Raw genomic sequence first — 17150 nt, 5'->3', positions numbered from 1 at the left:
ATTTTCTTAGATATAGTGCAAAAACTATTTTGCTACAAGTGATGATTGCATTGGATTTTGTTATATATTCCTATATGTAACCCCGGTTGAAAACCTATCTCTGTTTTACTTTTCTTTGATAGGATTATCGAAAAGTATCGAAGCACCTTACGAGAAATCTTTCTCTTTCCGTATTCGTGTCACCTTGACGTTCCACACTCACGACAATGAGTATTGTTATCATGGTCTCTCCAATACAAAGCACATCAACACTTGCATACACGAATTCATAACCAAGCCTTAAGTCGTTGTATCACCATTCCCAATTCCCTTTTTACAAGGGAAACCAAAAGATCCATATTCCAAGCAATTTTCAGCTATTAACAAAGGACATGCACAAAATAAGTTAGCTACAAAAACAATTATTTATTTTTCTATATATTCAAAGAGTGACCCATTCGACAGTAAACTGTCATCGAATATGCCCATGCTTGTGACGCTCAATTGCGTCACCTAAAATCGATCAAATATCAAAGATGTCGAGGGGCTACCTCGGGCAGGCCCAGTTTGTGGCAGTCACTGTCACCGAAAATGATCTAAGGGCATCTCCGATAGCAATCCGCAAATTTTCTCCCGCGTCCGTCCGCAAACAGGGAAGGACTAATCCACGGACACAGATGCGGGAAGACGCCATCCAACTGTAGTTGCATACATTTTAAACCTCATTTTAACTAACCAAATGAAATTCATGCATAGCAGCCAATATTCATCAAAGTTTTGGATAGAAAACAACACAAATCATTCATACATAGCATGCAAATTAAGTCAGTACAAGTCTCTAATTCGACTAGATCCCGGATGTCCAACAAGTTCTTCATGAACGGATCTTGTCGTTCCACACATACTCCCCATTCAGCTTCATCCAATAGTGTGTGCACGTAAATGGTCGCCCCCTGTCCTGTGGTACACAACGGCGGCACGTGCGGGCTACATATAATGTGTAGACCAACAATGAGTGAATTAATCAATCAACAACTTGAGCAAGGGAAAGTAAAACTTACGATCTCGTCATCTGCCGCGTGTAATGGTCACCTTGCCTCGAGCTGACGAGCCACGTTTCAAAACTTGATGACGCTGATCTGGATAGGGTGCCAACGATACGACAATGATCTCACATTGCGTGGTTGAATGATGTACATGTCGTAGGGCGCAATGTGATTTCATGCGTGAAACTTTTCATGCGCTTGCTCCCAGAAGGGCTCCCCCCTGCTCCTGCCTATGAAATCCGCGGATATGGCCAGTGTAATTCCCGAATAATTAAGCTACAGTAAAACTCCGCTAATGACACCACGTCACCTCGATTACTGTTGATAAACTCGCGTTGATTCGAAACTGATTCAAATTCAAACTCAAAATCGAGTCAAACAATAAAAAATTTCAAACAATAAAACTAAAATGTTCGGATTGTGCCAAATAATGCATAGGTAATTATGGTGAAGAAACCACACTTTTATAAAGTCTTTAAATACTCGAAGATGAATAAAATAATAGCAAAAACAATTTTTGAAATGCCTTTTATAATTGATAAAGTGTTAAAATATTCTATTTATGGGTTAAACTTTTTATGGCACTGAGTTTAGTGGTAGTACTAATTTAGGGATCATTTTTGTACTTTACAAAACTAATAAAGTGAGGAACAAAATAAAACAGAAAAGAAATAAAATACAAAAAATAAAAGGAAACGAAAAAAAATATAATAAAGAGAAAAGGGCTTCCCCCACTTGGCCACGGCCCAGCAGGCCACCAGGCTGCCAGGCCGGCCCACCAGCCGCGCCCATTTCCCCCCACTACCATGAAACCTGTCGCCCCACTTTCCCTCTCCCATGTCGCTCCCCCCCTCTCGATCCGATCTGGATCGAGGGAGCGATCCCGAGCCCACCTCGACGCCAACCGCCGTCGACTGGAGGACCACATCGCCGGAGCCTTTCCACCTCGACCACCTCGTCCCCATCGTCGCCGTCGTTCCCGCCTCCCCCACCTCAAGCCCCGCTGCCATTGCCCTACGCCCCTCCCCTTCCCCCCCTTTTCACCCGCGCCCGCGCCGTCCCTCCCGTGCGAGCCCACACCCACACCCACTCCGGTCGCCGCCCATCTTGAAGCCGGCGTTGCCGCAGCCATCGCTCCGGCTAACCCCTGCCCGCGCCCGTAGGACCGTCCATTCCCTCGCCCCGCCTGCAACGTGCAAGGCCGTGGCCGCGAACCCACCTGATCCGAGCTCCGGCGGCCGCCTCTACTCGACGCCATCGCCATTGGTGACTGGCTCCGGCCGCTGCCCGCTCCCCTGCACTGCTACTGCTCACGCACGACTGTGATGCGGCGCCCGTTCCCGACGCGCCTCGCCCGCCGCCCCATTTGCTGCTACTGCCGCGACCTGCGCCGCGCGCCCCCGCCACCGTCCGCTAGCATGCTCCCCTACTGCGCTGCTAGCTCCATGACTGGCTGCTGCCGCCGCTGCTTCTGCCTACGCCCATCGCTGGCCACCACCCCGCATGCCTCGCGCTCGCCTCTCCCTCGCCGCGCATCGCTCGCGCGCGCGCACACACACCGCGCCACTCTGGCCACTCCGGCTCCCTCCTCCCGCACATGCCCCGCTCCGCGCCGCGCCTGTCTACTGCCTTCCAGCACCGCCGCTGCTGGCGCCTCCCGTTGCCGTCGTGCCGACAACACTCCACCCCAGCGCCCGCGCGCGTCGCTCGGGGCAGCGCCCCGCCATGGCCGCGATTGGCGCTTGATCCTGCCCCGACGGGCGTCCCCGCCAGCGCCCAGATGGGCTGGCGCCCGTGGCCCCGCTAGCGCCCGATCCGCTAGGCCCCCTGGGTCAATGACAGGAGGGCCCCGCCTCTAGAACGTTTTTTAAAAAAGAGATAAAAAATACATAATTAAAAATAATAATAATAATTAACTTAATTTAAGCATAATTAGTTAACCTAATCACCTATTTAATTAACTAAAACAATTTAGTTAACCTAAGCCTATGACAAATAGGACCCACGCGTCAGTTTGACCAAGTCAACTGACTGTTGACCGCTGACGTCATGCTGACATCATAAACTGAATTTTGAATTAAATTAATTCTGTTAATTCCAAAAATGAATTAAAACTTTAAAAATTAATATAAAATAACCCGTAACTCGGATGGAGAAACTTTGTACATGAAAGTTGCTCAGAACGATGAGATGAATCCGGATACGCAGCCCGTTCGTCCGCCACACATCCCTAACATAGCGAACACGCAACTTTCCCGGATGTTTTCCCCCTTCGCCGGTATCACCTCCTACCGTGTTAGGGCACACCTGGCACCGTTACTTGTCATATCATGCATCGTTATGCATCTGTTTGCATTGTATTCATTGTTTCTTCCCCCTCTTCTCTTCGGTAGACTACGAGGCTGACGCCGCTGCTGGTGCCCCGGTCGACTACGTTGTTGACGACCCCTACTTACCAGAGCAACCAGGCAAGCCCCCCCTTGATCACCAGATATCACCTATTCTTCTCTTTACTGCTTGCATCAAAGTAGTGTAGCATGTTACTGCTTTCCATTAATCCTATTCTGATGCATAGCCTGTCATTGTTGCTATAGTTGTTGATACCTCACTTGCAATCCTAAATGCTTAGTATAGGATGCTAGTTTATCATCAGTGGCCCTACATTCTTGTCAGTCTGCCATGCTATACTATCGGGCCGTGGTCATGTCGGGTGTTGATGAAGGAGATATGCCCTAGAGGAAAAAAATAAAGTTATTATTTATTTCCTTATATCATGATAAATGTTTATTATTCATGCTAGAATTGTATTAACCGGAAACTTAGTACATGTGTGAATACATAGACAAACAGAGTGTCACTAGTATGCCTCTACTTGACTAGCTCGTTGAATCAAAGATGGTTAAGTTTCCTAGCCATAGACACGAGTTGTCATTTGATTAACGGGATCACATCATTAGAGAATGATGTGATTGACTTGACCCATTCCGTTAGCTTAGCACGATCATCGTTTAGTTTGTTGCTACTGCTTTCTTCATGACTTATACATGTTCCTGTGACTATGAGATTATGCAACTCCCGAGTATCGGAGGAACACTTTATGTGCTATCAAACATCACGACGTAACTGGGTGATTATAAAGGTGCTCTACAGGTGTCTCTGATGGTGCTTGTTGAGTTGGCATAGATCGAGATTAGGATCTATCACTCCGATTGTCGGAGAGGTATCTCTGGGCCCTCTCGGTAATGCACATCACTATAAGCCTTGCAAGCATTGTGACTAATGAGTTAGTTGCGCGATGATGCAGTACGGAACGAGTAAAGAGACTTGCCGGTAACAAGATTGAACTAGGTATGAGGATACCGACGATCGAATCTCGGGCAAGTAACATACCGATGACAAAGGGAACAACGTATGTTGTTATGCGGTTTGACCGATAAAAATCTTCGTAGAATATGTAGGAGCCAATATGAGCATCCAGGTTCCGCTATTGGTTATTGACCGGAGATGAGTCTCGATCATGTCTACATAGTTCTCGAACCTGTAGGGTCCGCACGCTTAACGTTCGGTGACGATCGGTATTATGAGTTTATGTGTTTTGATGTACCGAAGTTAGTTCGGAGTTCCGGATGAGATCGGGGATATGACAGGGAGTCTCGAAATGGTCGATACGTAAAGATCGATATATTGGACGACTATATTCGGACATCGGAAAGGTTCTGAGTGATTCGGGTATTTTTCGGAGTACCGAAGAGTTACGAGAATTCACCGGGAGGATCAATGGGCCTTTGTGGGCTTTAGTGGAAATAGAGGGCAGCAAGGAAGTGTGGGGTGCGCCCCCTAGGCCCAAACTGAATTGGTTTAGGGCTTTGGGGGCCGGCCCCCTCTTTCCTTCTCCTCTCCCCCACTTTCCTTCCCCTCCTAGTTGGACTAGGAAAGGGGGAACCTACTCCTAGTAGGAGTAGGATTTCCCCCTTGGGGCGCACCCTATGAGGCCGCCGGCCCCCTCCCCTTGTTCCTTTATATACGTGGCCAGGGGGCACCCCATAGACACACGTTGATTGCTCCAAGCCGTGTGGTGCCCCCCTCCACCATAATCCACCTCGATCATATCGTAGCGGTGCTTAGGCAAAGACCTGCGTCGGTAGCAACATCATCACCGTCATCACGCCGTCATGTTGACGGAACTCTCCTGTGAAGCTCTGCTGGATCGGAGTTCGTGGGACGTCATCGAGTTGAACGTGTGCTGAACTCGGAGGTGCCGTACGTTCAGTACTTGGATCGGTCGGATCGTGAAGACGTACGACTACATCAACCGCGTTCTCATAACGCTTCCGCTTATAGTCTACGAGGGTATGTGGACGATACTCTTCTCTCTCGTTGCTATGCATCACCATGATCTTGCGTGTGCGTAGGAATTTTTTTTGAAATTATTACGTTCCCCAACAGTGGCATCCGAGCCAGATTTATGCATAGATGTTATATGCACGAGTAGAACACAAAGGAGTTGTGGGTGTGAGTATATACATATTGCTTGCCGTTACTAGTTGATTCTTAATTTATCATGAACTTAGTCCTGATAGTATTAGCATATCTATGTTGTAGATCAATAGCTCGCGTTTAGCTCCCCTGTTTTATTTTTGATATGTTCCTAGAGAAAACTAAGTTGAAATATGTTAGTAGCAATGATGCAGATTGGATCCGTGATCTAAGGGTTATCCTCATTGTTGCATAGAAGAATTATGTCCTTGATGCACCGCTAGGTGACAGACCGATTGCAGGAGCAGATCCATACATTATGAACGTTTGGCGAGCTCGATATGATGACTACTTGATAGTTTAGTGCACCATGATTTACGGCTTACAATCGGGGCTTCAAAGACGTTTTGAACGCCATAGAGCATATGAGATGTTCCAAGAGTTGAAATTAGTATTTCAGACTCATGCCCATGTCGAAAGGTATGAGACCTTTAACAAGCACTTTGCCTACAAGATGGAGGAGAATAGCTCAGCTAGTGAGCATGTGCTCAGAATGTCTGAGTACTACAATCACTTGAATCAAGTGGGAGTTAATCTTCCAGATAAGCTAGTGATTTGACAGAGTTCTCTAGTCACTATCACCAAGTTACTGGAACTTCGTGATGAACTATAATATGCAAGGGATAACGGAAACGATTCTCAAGCTCTTCGTGATGCTGAAATCGATGAAGGTAGAAATCAATAAAAGCATCAAGTGTTGATGGTTGACAAGACCACTAGTTTCAAGAAAAGGGCAAAGGGAAGAAGGGGAACTTCAAGAAGAACGGCAAAGCAAGTTGGTGCTCAAGTGAAGAAGCCCAAGTCTAGACCTAAGCCCGAGACTAAGTGCTTCTACTGCAAAGGGACTGGTCACTGGAAATAGAACTGCCCCAAGTATTTGGCGGATAAGAAGGATGGCAAAGTGAACAAAGGTATATTTGATATACATGTTATTAATGTGTACTTTACTAGTGTTTATAGAAACCCCTCAGTATTTGATACTAGTTTAGTTGCTGAGATTAGTAACTTGAAATAGGAGTTGCGGAATGAACAGAGACTAGTTAAGGGTGAAGTGACGATGTGTGTTGGAAGTGGTTCCAAGATTGATATGATCATCATCGCACACTCCCTATACTTTCGGGATTAGTGTTGAACCTAAATAAATGTTATTTGGTGTTTGCGTTAAGCATGAATATGATTTGATCATGTTTATTGTAATATGGTTATTCATTTAAAGTCAAAGAATAATTATTGTTCTGTTTACATGAATAAAACCTTCAATGGTCATACACTCAAGGTGAATGGTTTATTGAATCTCGATCGTAGTGATACACATATTCATAATATTGAAGCCAAAAGATGCAATGTTAATAATGATAGTGCAACTTATTTGTGGCACCGCCGTTTAGGTCATATTGGTGTAAAGCGCATGAAGAAACTCAATGTTGATGGGTTTTTGGAATCACTTGATGCTTGCGAACCATGCCTCATGGGCAAGATGACTAAGACTCCGTTCTCCGGAACAATGGAGCGAGCAAATGACTTATTGGAAATAATACATACTGATGTATGCGGCCCGATGAGTGTTGAGGCTCGCGGCGGGTATCGTTATTTTCTGACCTTCACAGATGATTTGAGCAGATATGGGTATATCTACTTGATGAAACATAAGTCTTAAACATTTGAAAAGTTCAAAGAATTTCAGAGTGAAGTGGAAAATCATCGTAACAAGAAAATAAAGTTTCTGCGATCTGATTGTGGAGGAGAATATTTGAGTTACGAGTTTGGTCTTCATTTGAAACCATGCTGAATAGTTTCGCAACTCACGCCACCTGGAACACCACAGCGTAATGGTGCGTCCGAACGTCATAACCGTACTTTATTAGATATGGTGCGATCTATGATGTCTCTTACCGATTTATCACTATCATGTTGGGGTTATGCATTAGAGACAGCTGCATTCACGTTAAATAGGGCACCATCTAAATCCGTTGAGACGACACCATATGAACTGTGGTTTGGCTAGAAACCTGAGCTGTCGTTTCTTAAAGTTTCAGGCTGCAATTCTTATGTGAAAAAGTTTCAACCTGATAAGCTCAAACCCAAATCGGAGAAATGTGTCTTCATAGAATACCCAAAGGAAACTGTTGGGTACACCTTCTATCACAGATCCAAAGGCAAGATCTTTGTTGCTAAAAGTGGATCCTTTCTAGAGAAGGAGTTTCTCTTGAAAGAAGTGAGTGGGAGGAATGTAGAACTTGATGAGGTAATTGTACCTTCTCCCGAATTGGAAAGTAGTTCATCACAGAAATCAGTTCTAGTGATCTCTACACCAATTAGTGAGGAAGCTAATGATGATGATCATGTAACTTCAGATCAAGTTACTACCGAACCTCATAGGACAACCAGAGTATGGTCCGCACCAGAGCGGTACGGTAATCCTTTTTGGAAGTCATGTTACTAGACCATGACGAACCTACGAACTATGAGGAAGCGATGATGAGCCCAGATTCAGCAAAATGGCTTGAGGCCATGAAATCTGAGATGGGATCCATGTATGAGAACAAAGTATGGACTTTGATTGACTTGCCCGATGATCGGTGAGTCATTAAGAATAAATGGATCTTCAAGAGGAAGACGGACGCTGATAGTAGTGTTACTATCTACAAAGCTCGAATTGTCGCAAAATGTTTTCGACAAGTTCAAGGTGTTGACTACGATGATATTTTCTCACTCGCATCGATGCTTAAAATTCTGTCCGAATCATATTAGCAGTTGCCGCATTTTATGAAATCTGGCAAATGGATGTCAAAACTGCATTCCTTAATGGATTTCTTAAAGAAGAGTTGTATATGATGCAATCAGAAGGTTTTGTCGATCCTAAAGGTGCTAGCAAAGTGAGCAAGCTCCAACGATCCATCTATGGACCGGTGCAAGAATCTCGGAGTTGGGATGTATGCTTTGGTAAAGTGATCAAAGCATATGGTTTTATACAGACTTGCGGCGAAGCCTGTATTTACAAGAAAGTGAGTGGGAGCGCTACAACATTTCTGATAAGTATATGTGAATGACATATTGTTGATCGGAAAGATTGTAGAATTTTTTGGAAAGCATAAAGGAGTATTTGAAAGGAGTTTTTTCAAAGAAAGACCTCGATGAAGCTGCTTACACATTAAGCATCAAGATCTATAGAGATAGATCAAGACGCGTGATAAGTTTTTTCAATGAGTACATACCTTGATAAGATTTTGAAGTAGTTCAAAATGGAACAGTCAAAGAAGGAGTTCTTGCCTATGTTGCAAGGTGTGAAGGTGAGTAAAGACTCAAAACCCGACCACAGCAGAAAATAGAAAGAGAATGAAAAGTCATTCCCTATGCCTCAGTCATAGGTTCTATAAAATATGATATGTTGTTTACCAATCCTATTGTATACCTTAGCATGATTCTGGCAAGGGAGTACAACAGTGATCTAGGAGTAGATCACTGGACAGCGGTCAAAATTATCCTTATAGGACTAAGGAAATATTTCTCGGTTATGGAGGTGATAAAAGAGTTCGTCGTAAAGAGTTACATCGATGCAAGTTTTATACATCGATCTAGATGACTCTAACTCTCAATCTAGATACATATTGAAAGTGGGAGCAATTAGCTAGAGTAGCTCCATGCAGAGCATTGTAGACATAGAAATTTGGTAAATACATACGGATCTGAATGTTACAGAGCCATATACTAAACTTCTCTCACAAGCAAAACATGATCACTCATTGGGTGTTAATCACATAGCGATGTGAACTAGATTATTGACTCTAGTAAACCCTTTGGGTATTAGTCACATGGAGATGTGAACTAATCACATAAAGATGTGAACTAGATTATTGACTCTATTGCAAGTGGGAGACTGAAGGAAATATGCCCTAGAGGCAAAAATAAAGTTATTATTTATTTCCTTATATCATGATAAATGTTTATTATTCAGGCTAGAATTGTATTAACCAGAAACTTAGTACATGTGTGAATACATAGACAAACAGAGTGTCACTAGTATGCCTCTACTTGACTAGCTCGTTGAATCAAAGATGGTTAAGTTTCCTAACCATAGACATGAGTTGTCATTTGATTAATGGGATCACATCATTAGAGAATGATGTGATTTACTTGACCCATTCTGTTAGCTTAGCACGATGATCGTTTAGTTTGTTGCTACTGCTTTCTTCATGATTTATACATGTTCCTATGACTATGAGATTATGCAACTCCCGAGTACCGGAGGAACACTTTGTGTGCTACCAAACGTCACAACATAACTGGGTGATTATAAAGGTGCTCTACAGGTGTCTCCGATGGTGCTTGTTGAGTTGGCATAGATCGAGATTAGGATTTGTCATTCCGATTGTCGGAGAGGTATCTCTGGGCCCTCTCGGTAATGCACATCACTATAAGCCTTGCAAGCATTGTGACTAATGAGTTAGTTGCGGGATGATGCATTATGGAACGAGTAAAGAGACTGGCCGGTAATGAGATTGAACTAGGTATGAGGATACCGACGATCGAATCTCGGGCAAGTAACATATCGATGACATAGGGAACAACACATGTTGTTATGCGGTTTGACAGATAAAATTTTTCGTAGAATATGTAGGAGCCAATATGAGCATCCAGGTTCCGCTATTGGTTATTGATCGGAGACGAGTCTCAGTCATGTCTACATAGTTCTCGAACCCGTAGGGTCCGCACGCTTAACGTTCGGTGACGATCGGTATTATGAGTTTATGTGTTTTGATGTACAGAAGGTAGTTTGGAGTCTCGGATGAGATCGGGGACATGATGAGGAGTCTCGAAATGGTCGAGACGTAAAGGTCGATATATTTGATGACTATGTTCGGACATCGGAAAGGTTCCGAGTGATTCGGGTATTTTTCAGAGTACGGGAGAGTTACGAGAATTCACCGAGAGGGTCAATGGGCCTTCGTGGGCTTTAATGGAAATAGAGGGCAGCAAGGAAGTGTGGGGTGCGCCCCCTAGGCCCAAACCAAATTGGTTTAGGGCTTTGGGGGCCGACCCCCTCTTTCATTCTCCTCTCCTCCTCTTTCCTTCCCCTCCTAGTTGGACTAGGAAAGGGGGAACCTACTCCTAGTAGGAGTATGATTTCCCCCTTGGGGCGCACCCTATGAGGCCGCCACCCCCTCCCCTTGCTCCTTTATATACGTGGCCATGGCCCCCCCATAGACACAAGTTGATTGTTCCAAGCCGTGTGCGGTGCCCCCCTCCACCATAATCCACCTCGATCATATCGTAGTGGTGCTTAGGTGAAGCCCTGCATTGGTAGCAACATCATCATCGTCATCACGTTGTCGTGTTGACGGAACTCTCTTGTGAAGCTCTGCTGGATCGGAGTTCGTGGGACGTCATCGAGCTGAATGTGTGCTGAACTCGAAGGTGCCATACGTTCGGTACTTGGATCGGTCAGATCGTGAAGACGTACGACTACATCAACCGCGTTCTCATAACACTTCCGCTTACGAGGGTACATGGACGATACTCTGCTCTCTCGTTGCTATGCATCACCATGATCTTGCGTGTGCGTAGGATTTTTTTTTTGAAATTACTACGTTCCCCAATAGTTGATCACGGGTATATACTATACATATTACACATGGTACATGATGTGACTAAAGTCAGGTCGGCTCGTTGAGTACCCGCGGTTGATTCATGAAGGGGGGCTGAAAGGACATAGTTTCTCGACGGCCCTATGTGTGGATCTTTGTGGCGGAGCGACATGGCAGGTTGGGACCACCCAGGAGAGAGGTGGGCCTGGCCCTGGTCGGCGTTCGCGGTTACTTCAAAATAACACGCTTAACAAGATCTTGGTATTTGATCTGAGTCTAGCCACTGGCCTATACGCACTAACCAACTACGCAGGAACAGTTATGGGCACTCGAGGTCATGGTATCAGTCGATGCCTTTGTGACGTCAGCGACTGAGCGGCGCGCGCCTTGTTGGACCGTGTAACGCAACTTCCTTTGTAATGGAGGTTGCTAGGTCTGCTCACCGGCCGCGTATGCAGCGTGCAGGTGTGCAATGGGCGATGGGCCCAGACCCCTGCACACATAGGATTTAGACCGGCGTGCTGACCTCTCTGTTGTGCTTAGGTGGGGCTGTGACGTGTTGATCTTCCGAGGCCGGGCATGACTCAGGAAAGTGTGTCCAGCCAAAGGAGATCAAGCGTGTTGGGAAATGTGGGGCACCCCTGCAGCGAAGTTTATCTATTCGAATAGTCGTGTCCCTCGGTAAAAGGATGACCCAGAGTTGTACCTTGACCTTATGACAACTAGAAACATATACTTAATAAAACACACTCTTCCAAGTGCCAGATACAACCGGTGATCTATCTCTCACAAGGCGACAAGGGGAGGATCACCGGGTAGGGTTATGCTATGCGATGTAACTTGGTGAACTTACCATCTACTCTCTTCTACATGCTGCAAGATGGAGGCGGCCAGAAGCGTAGTCTTCGACAGGACTAGCTATCCCCCTCTTATTTCGACATTCTGCAGTTCAGTCCACATATACTACCCCCTTTCATTGATACCAATGCATATGTAGTGTAGCTCCTTGCTTGCGAGTACTTTGGATGAGTACTCACGGTTGCTTTGCTCCCCCTTTCCCCCCTTTTTATATCCGATTTTTGCAACCAAACGTTGGAGTCCAGGAGCCAGACGCCACCATCGATGACGACTGCTACTACTCTGGAGGTGCCTACTACTACGTGCAAGCCGCTGACGACGATCAGGATTAGTTCAGGAGGATCCCAGGCAGGAGGCCTACGCCTCTTTCGATCTGTATCCCAGTTTGTGCTAGCCTTCTTAAGGCAAACTTGTTTAACTTATGTCTGTACTCAGATATTGTTGCTTCTGCTGACTCGTCTATGATCGAGCTCTTGTATTCGAGCCCTCGAGGCCCCTGGCTTGTAATATGATGCTTGTATGACTTATTTTATTTGTAGAGTTGTGTTGTGATATCTTCCCGTGAGTCCCTGATCTTGATCGTACACGTTTGCGTGTATGATTAGCGTACGATTAAATCGGGGGCGTCACAAGTTGGTGTCAGAGCCGACTGCCTGTAGGAATCCCCCTTCCACACTCCTTGGCCAAAGTCGAGTCTAGACATTACAAAACTTTTTACTAACATGGCTGTGTGTTTTATGGGCCCACGTCGCCATTTGGGTGGTATTAGGATCTTTTACTCCTCGACATTTACTCTGGGACTCTGAACTCTCTTCTACTCGGGTTAAATGAATTTACTAACTCTAACATTAGGATCCCGTGACCACGTTCACCCCAAAGTTGGATAAGCCCTAGTTATTCCTTAGAGTTGTATATTGAACAATATACACACTGTCATTGACTCCTTTGAAACTTCTTTGTTTTCAGATGGAACCCACGAGGCAGGTCATGCGCCACATGACGACCATTGGTGTCTCAGGATCACCTGTTGTGTTAGCCGAGATGATGACCTATCTGGGTTATCGCTGGCACCTTGAGTACACCGTGTATGAACAATACCATGACTTTAACCAGGAGCAGTATCGTGCCATCGTCCACCTCTACTCTCGGGAGTATGACTCCACTACCGTGCTGCACACTGCTCATGGTGTTGGAGTGACTATTGACATGGCAGTCCACAATGCTGCTTATGCTGCTCTGACGCGTCTTCGTGGAGAGTATCGGGAGTTGGACACCTCCCCTTTCAGGCACATTTCTATCGCATCCGATGTTAGTGTGGAGGGATACTACATGTAACACCCCGGATGTAATTTACCTTATATGTATCCCAACTCTTGCCGTTTCCGGCGCTAAGTTATTTTATTTTCCTCGGGTTCAGGTTTTTGTCTCCGTGTGTTGTTGCTTTTGTCATGCATCTCATATCATGTCATCATGTGCATTGCATTTGCATACGTGTTCGTCTCATGCATCCGAGCTTTTTCCCCGTTGTCCGTTTTGCATTCCGGCGCTCCTATCTCCTCCGGTGGTCCTTTCTACCTCTTTTCATGTGTGGGGGTTAAACATTTCCGGATTGGACCGAGACTTGTCATGCGGCCTTGGTTTACTACCGGTAGACCATCTGTCAAGTTTCGTACCATTTGGACTTCGTTTGATACTCCAACGGTTAACCGAGGGACCGAGAAGGCCTCGTTTGTGTTGCAGCCCAACACCTCTCCAAAGTGGCCCAAAACCCACCAAAACCCTTGCCGGGTAACGTAGTAATTTCAAAAAATTTCCTACGCACACACAAGATCATGGTGATGCATAGCAACGAGAGGGGAGAGTGTGATCTACGTACCCTTGTAGATCGACAACGGAAGCGTTAGCACAACGTGGTTGATGTAGTCGTACGTCTTCACGGCCCGACCGATCAAGCACCGAAACTACGGCACCTCCGAGTTCTAGCACACGTTCAGCTCGATGACGATCCCCGGACTCCGATCCAGCAAAGTGTCGGGGAAGAGTTCCGTCAGCACGACGGCGTGGTGACGATCTTGATGTACTACCGTCGCAGGGCTTCGCCTAAGCACCACTATAATATTATCGAGGACTATGGTGGAAGGGGGCACCACACACGGCTAATAATATGATCACGTGGATCAACTTGTGTCTCTATGGGGTGCCCCTGCCTCCGTATATAAAGGATCAAGGGGGGGGGGTGCGGCCGGCTAGGAGAGGGCGCGCCAGGAGGAGTCCTACTCCCTCCGGGAGTAGGATTCCCCCCTTTCCTAGTTGGAATAGGATTCGGGAGGGGGGAAAGAGGAGAGAGAGAGAAGGAAGGGGGGCATCGGCCCCCTCTCCTTGTCCTATTCAGACTAGGGGGGGGGAGGGGCGCGCAGCCCAGCCCTGGCCACGTCTCCTCTCTTCCACTAAAGCCCACTAAGGCCCATATACCTCCCGGGGGGTTCCGGTAACCTCATGGTACTCCGGTAAAATCCTGATTTCACCCGGAACACTTCCGATATCCAAATATAGGCTTCCAATATATCAATCTTTATGTCTCGACCATTTCGAGACTCCTCGTCATGTCCGTGATCACATCCGGGACTCCGAACAAACTTCGGTACATCAAAATGCATAAACTCATAAAATAACTGTCATCAAAACCTTAAGCGTGCGGACCCTACGGGTTCGAGAACAATGTAGACATGACCGAGACACGTCTCCGGTCAATAACCAATAGCGGAACCTGGATGCTCATATTGGCTCCTACATATTCTACGAAGATCTTTTATCGGTCAGACCGCATAACAATATACGTTGTTCCCTTTGTCATCGGTATGTTACTTGCCCGAGATTCGATCGCCGGTATCTCAATACCTAGTTCAATCTTGTTACCGGAAAGTCTCTTTACTCGTTCCATAATACATCATCTCACAACTAACTCATTAGTTGCAATGCTTGCAAGGCTTATGTGATGTGCATTACTGAGAGGGCCTAGAGATACCTCTCCGACAATCGGAGTGACAAATCCTAATCTCGAAATACGCCAACCCAACATGTACCTTTGGAGACACCTGTAGAACTCCTTTATAATCACCCAGTTACGTTGTGACATTTGGTAGCACACAAAGTGTTCCTCCGGCAAACGGGAGTTGCATAATCTCATAGTCATAGGAACATGTATAAGTCATGAAGAAAGCAATAGCAACATACTAAACGATCGGGTGCTAAGCTAATGGAATGGGTCATGTCAATCAGATCATTCACCTAATGATGTGATCCCGTTAATGAAATAACAACTCTTTGTCCATGGTTAGGAAACATAACCATCTTTGATTAACGAGCTAGTCAAGTAGAGGCATACTAGTGACACTTTGTTTGTCTATGTATTCACACATGTATTATGTTTCCGGTTAATACAATTCTAGCATGAATAATAAACATTTATCATGATATAAGGAAATAAATAATAACTTTATTATTGCCTCTAGGGCATATTTCCTTCAGTCTCCTACTTGCACTAGAGTCAATAATCTAGTTCACATCGCCATGTGATTCAACACTAAGAGTTCACATCACCATGTGATTAACACCCATAGTTCACATCGTCATGTGACCTATACCCAAAGGGTTTACTAGAGTCAATAATCTAGTTCACATCATTTATGCGATTAACACCCAAAGAGTACTAAGGTGTGATCATGTTTTGCTTGTGAGATAATTTTAGTCAACGGGTCTGTCACATACAAATCCGTAAGTATTTTGTGAATTCTATGTCTACAATGCTCTGCACGGAGCTACTCTAGCTAATTGCTCCCACTTTCAATATGTATCTAGATCGAGACTTAGATTCATCCAGATCTGTGTCAAAACTTGCATCAACGTAACTTTTTACGACAAACCTTTTGTCACCTCCATAATCGAGAAATATTTCCTTATTCCACTAAGGATAATTTTGACCAATGTCTAGTGATCTACTCTTAGATCACTATTGTACTCCCTTGCTTAACACAGTGTAGGGTATACAATAGATCTGGTACACATCATGGCATACTTTATAGAACCTATGGCTGAGGCATAGGGAATGACTTTCATTCTCTTTCTATCTTCTGCCGTGGTCGGGCTTTGAGTCTTACTCAATTTCATACCTTGTAACACAGCCAAGAACTCTTTCTTTGACTGTTCCATTTTTGAACTACTTCAAAATATTGTCAAGGTATGTACTCATTGAAAAAACTTATCAAGCGTCTTGATCTATCTCTATAGATTTTGATGCTTAATATGTAAGCAGCTTCACCGAGGTCTTTCTTTGAAAAACTTTTTTAAAAACACTCCTTTATGCTTTGCAGAATAATTCTACATTATTTCCGATCAACAATATGTCATTCACATATACTTATCAGAAATGCTGTAGTGCTCCCACTCACTTTCTTGTAAATAAAGGCTTCACCGCAAGTCTGTATAAAACTATATGCTTTGATCATACTATCAAAGCGTTTATTCCAACTCCGAGAGGCTTGCACCAGTCCATAAATGGATCGCTGGAGCTTGCACACTTTGTTAGCTCCCTTTGGATCGACAAAACCTTCTGGTTGCATCATATACAACTCTTCTTCTAGAAATCCATTCAGGAATGCAGTTTTAACATCCATCTGCCAAATTTCATAATCATAAAATGCGGAAATTGCTAACATGATTCGGACAGACTTAAGCATCGCTACGGGTGAGAAGGTATCATCGTAGTCAATCCCTTGAACTTGCCGAAAACCTTTTGCGACAAGTCGAGCTTTGTAGACAGTAATATTACCGTCAGCGTCAGTCTTCTTCTTGAAGATCCATTTATTCTCAATTGCTTGCCGATCATTGGGCAAGTCAACCAAAGTCCATACTTTGTTCTCATACATGGATCCCATCTCAGATTTCATGGCTTCAAGCCATTTTGCAGAATCTGGGCTCACCATCGCTTCTTCATAGTTCGTAGGTTCATCATGATCTAGTAGCATGACTTCCAGAACAGGATTACCATACCACTCTGGCGCGGATCTTACTCTGGTTGATCTACGAGGTTCAGTAGTATCTTGTTCTGAAGTTTCATGATCATTATTATTAGCTTCCTCACTAATTG

The sequence above is a fragment of the Triticum dicoccoides genome, chromosome 6A, assembly GCF_002162155.2.
Source record: "Triticum dicoccoides isolate Atlit2015 ecotype Zavitan chromosome 6A, WEW_v2.0, whole genome shotgun sequence".
In the NCBI taxonomy this organism is placed as follows: domain Eukaryota; kingdom Viridiplantae; phylum Streptophyta; class Magnoliopsida; order Poales; family Poaceae; genus Triticum; species Triticum dicoccoides.
This window is presented reverse-complemented; position numbering follows the sequence as displayed.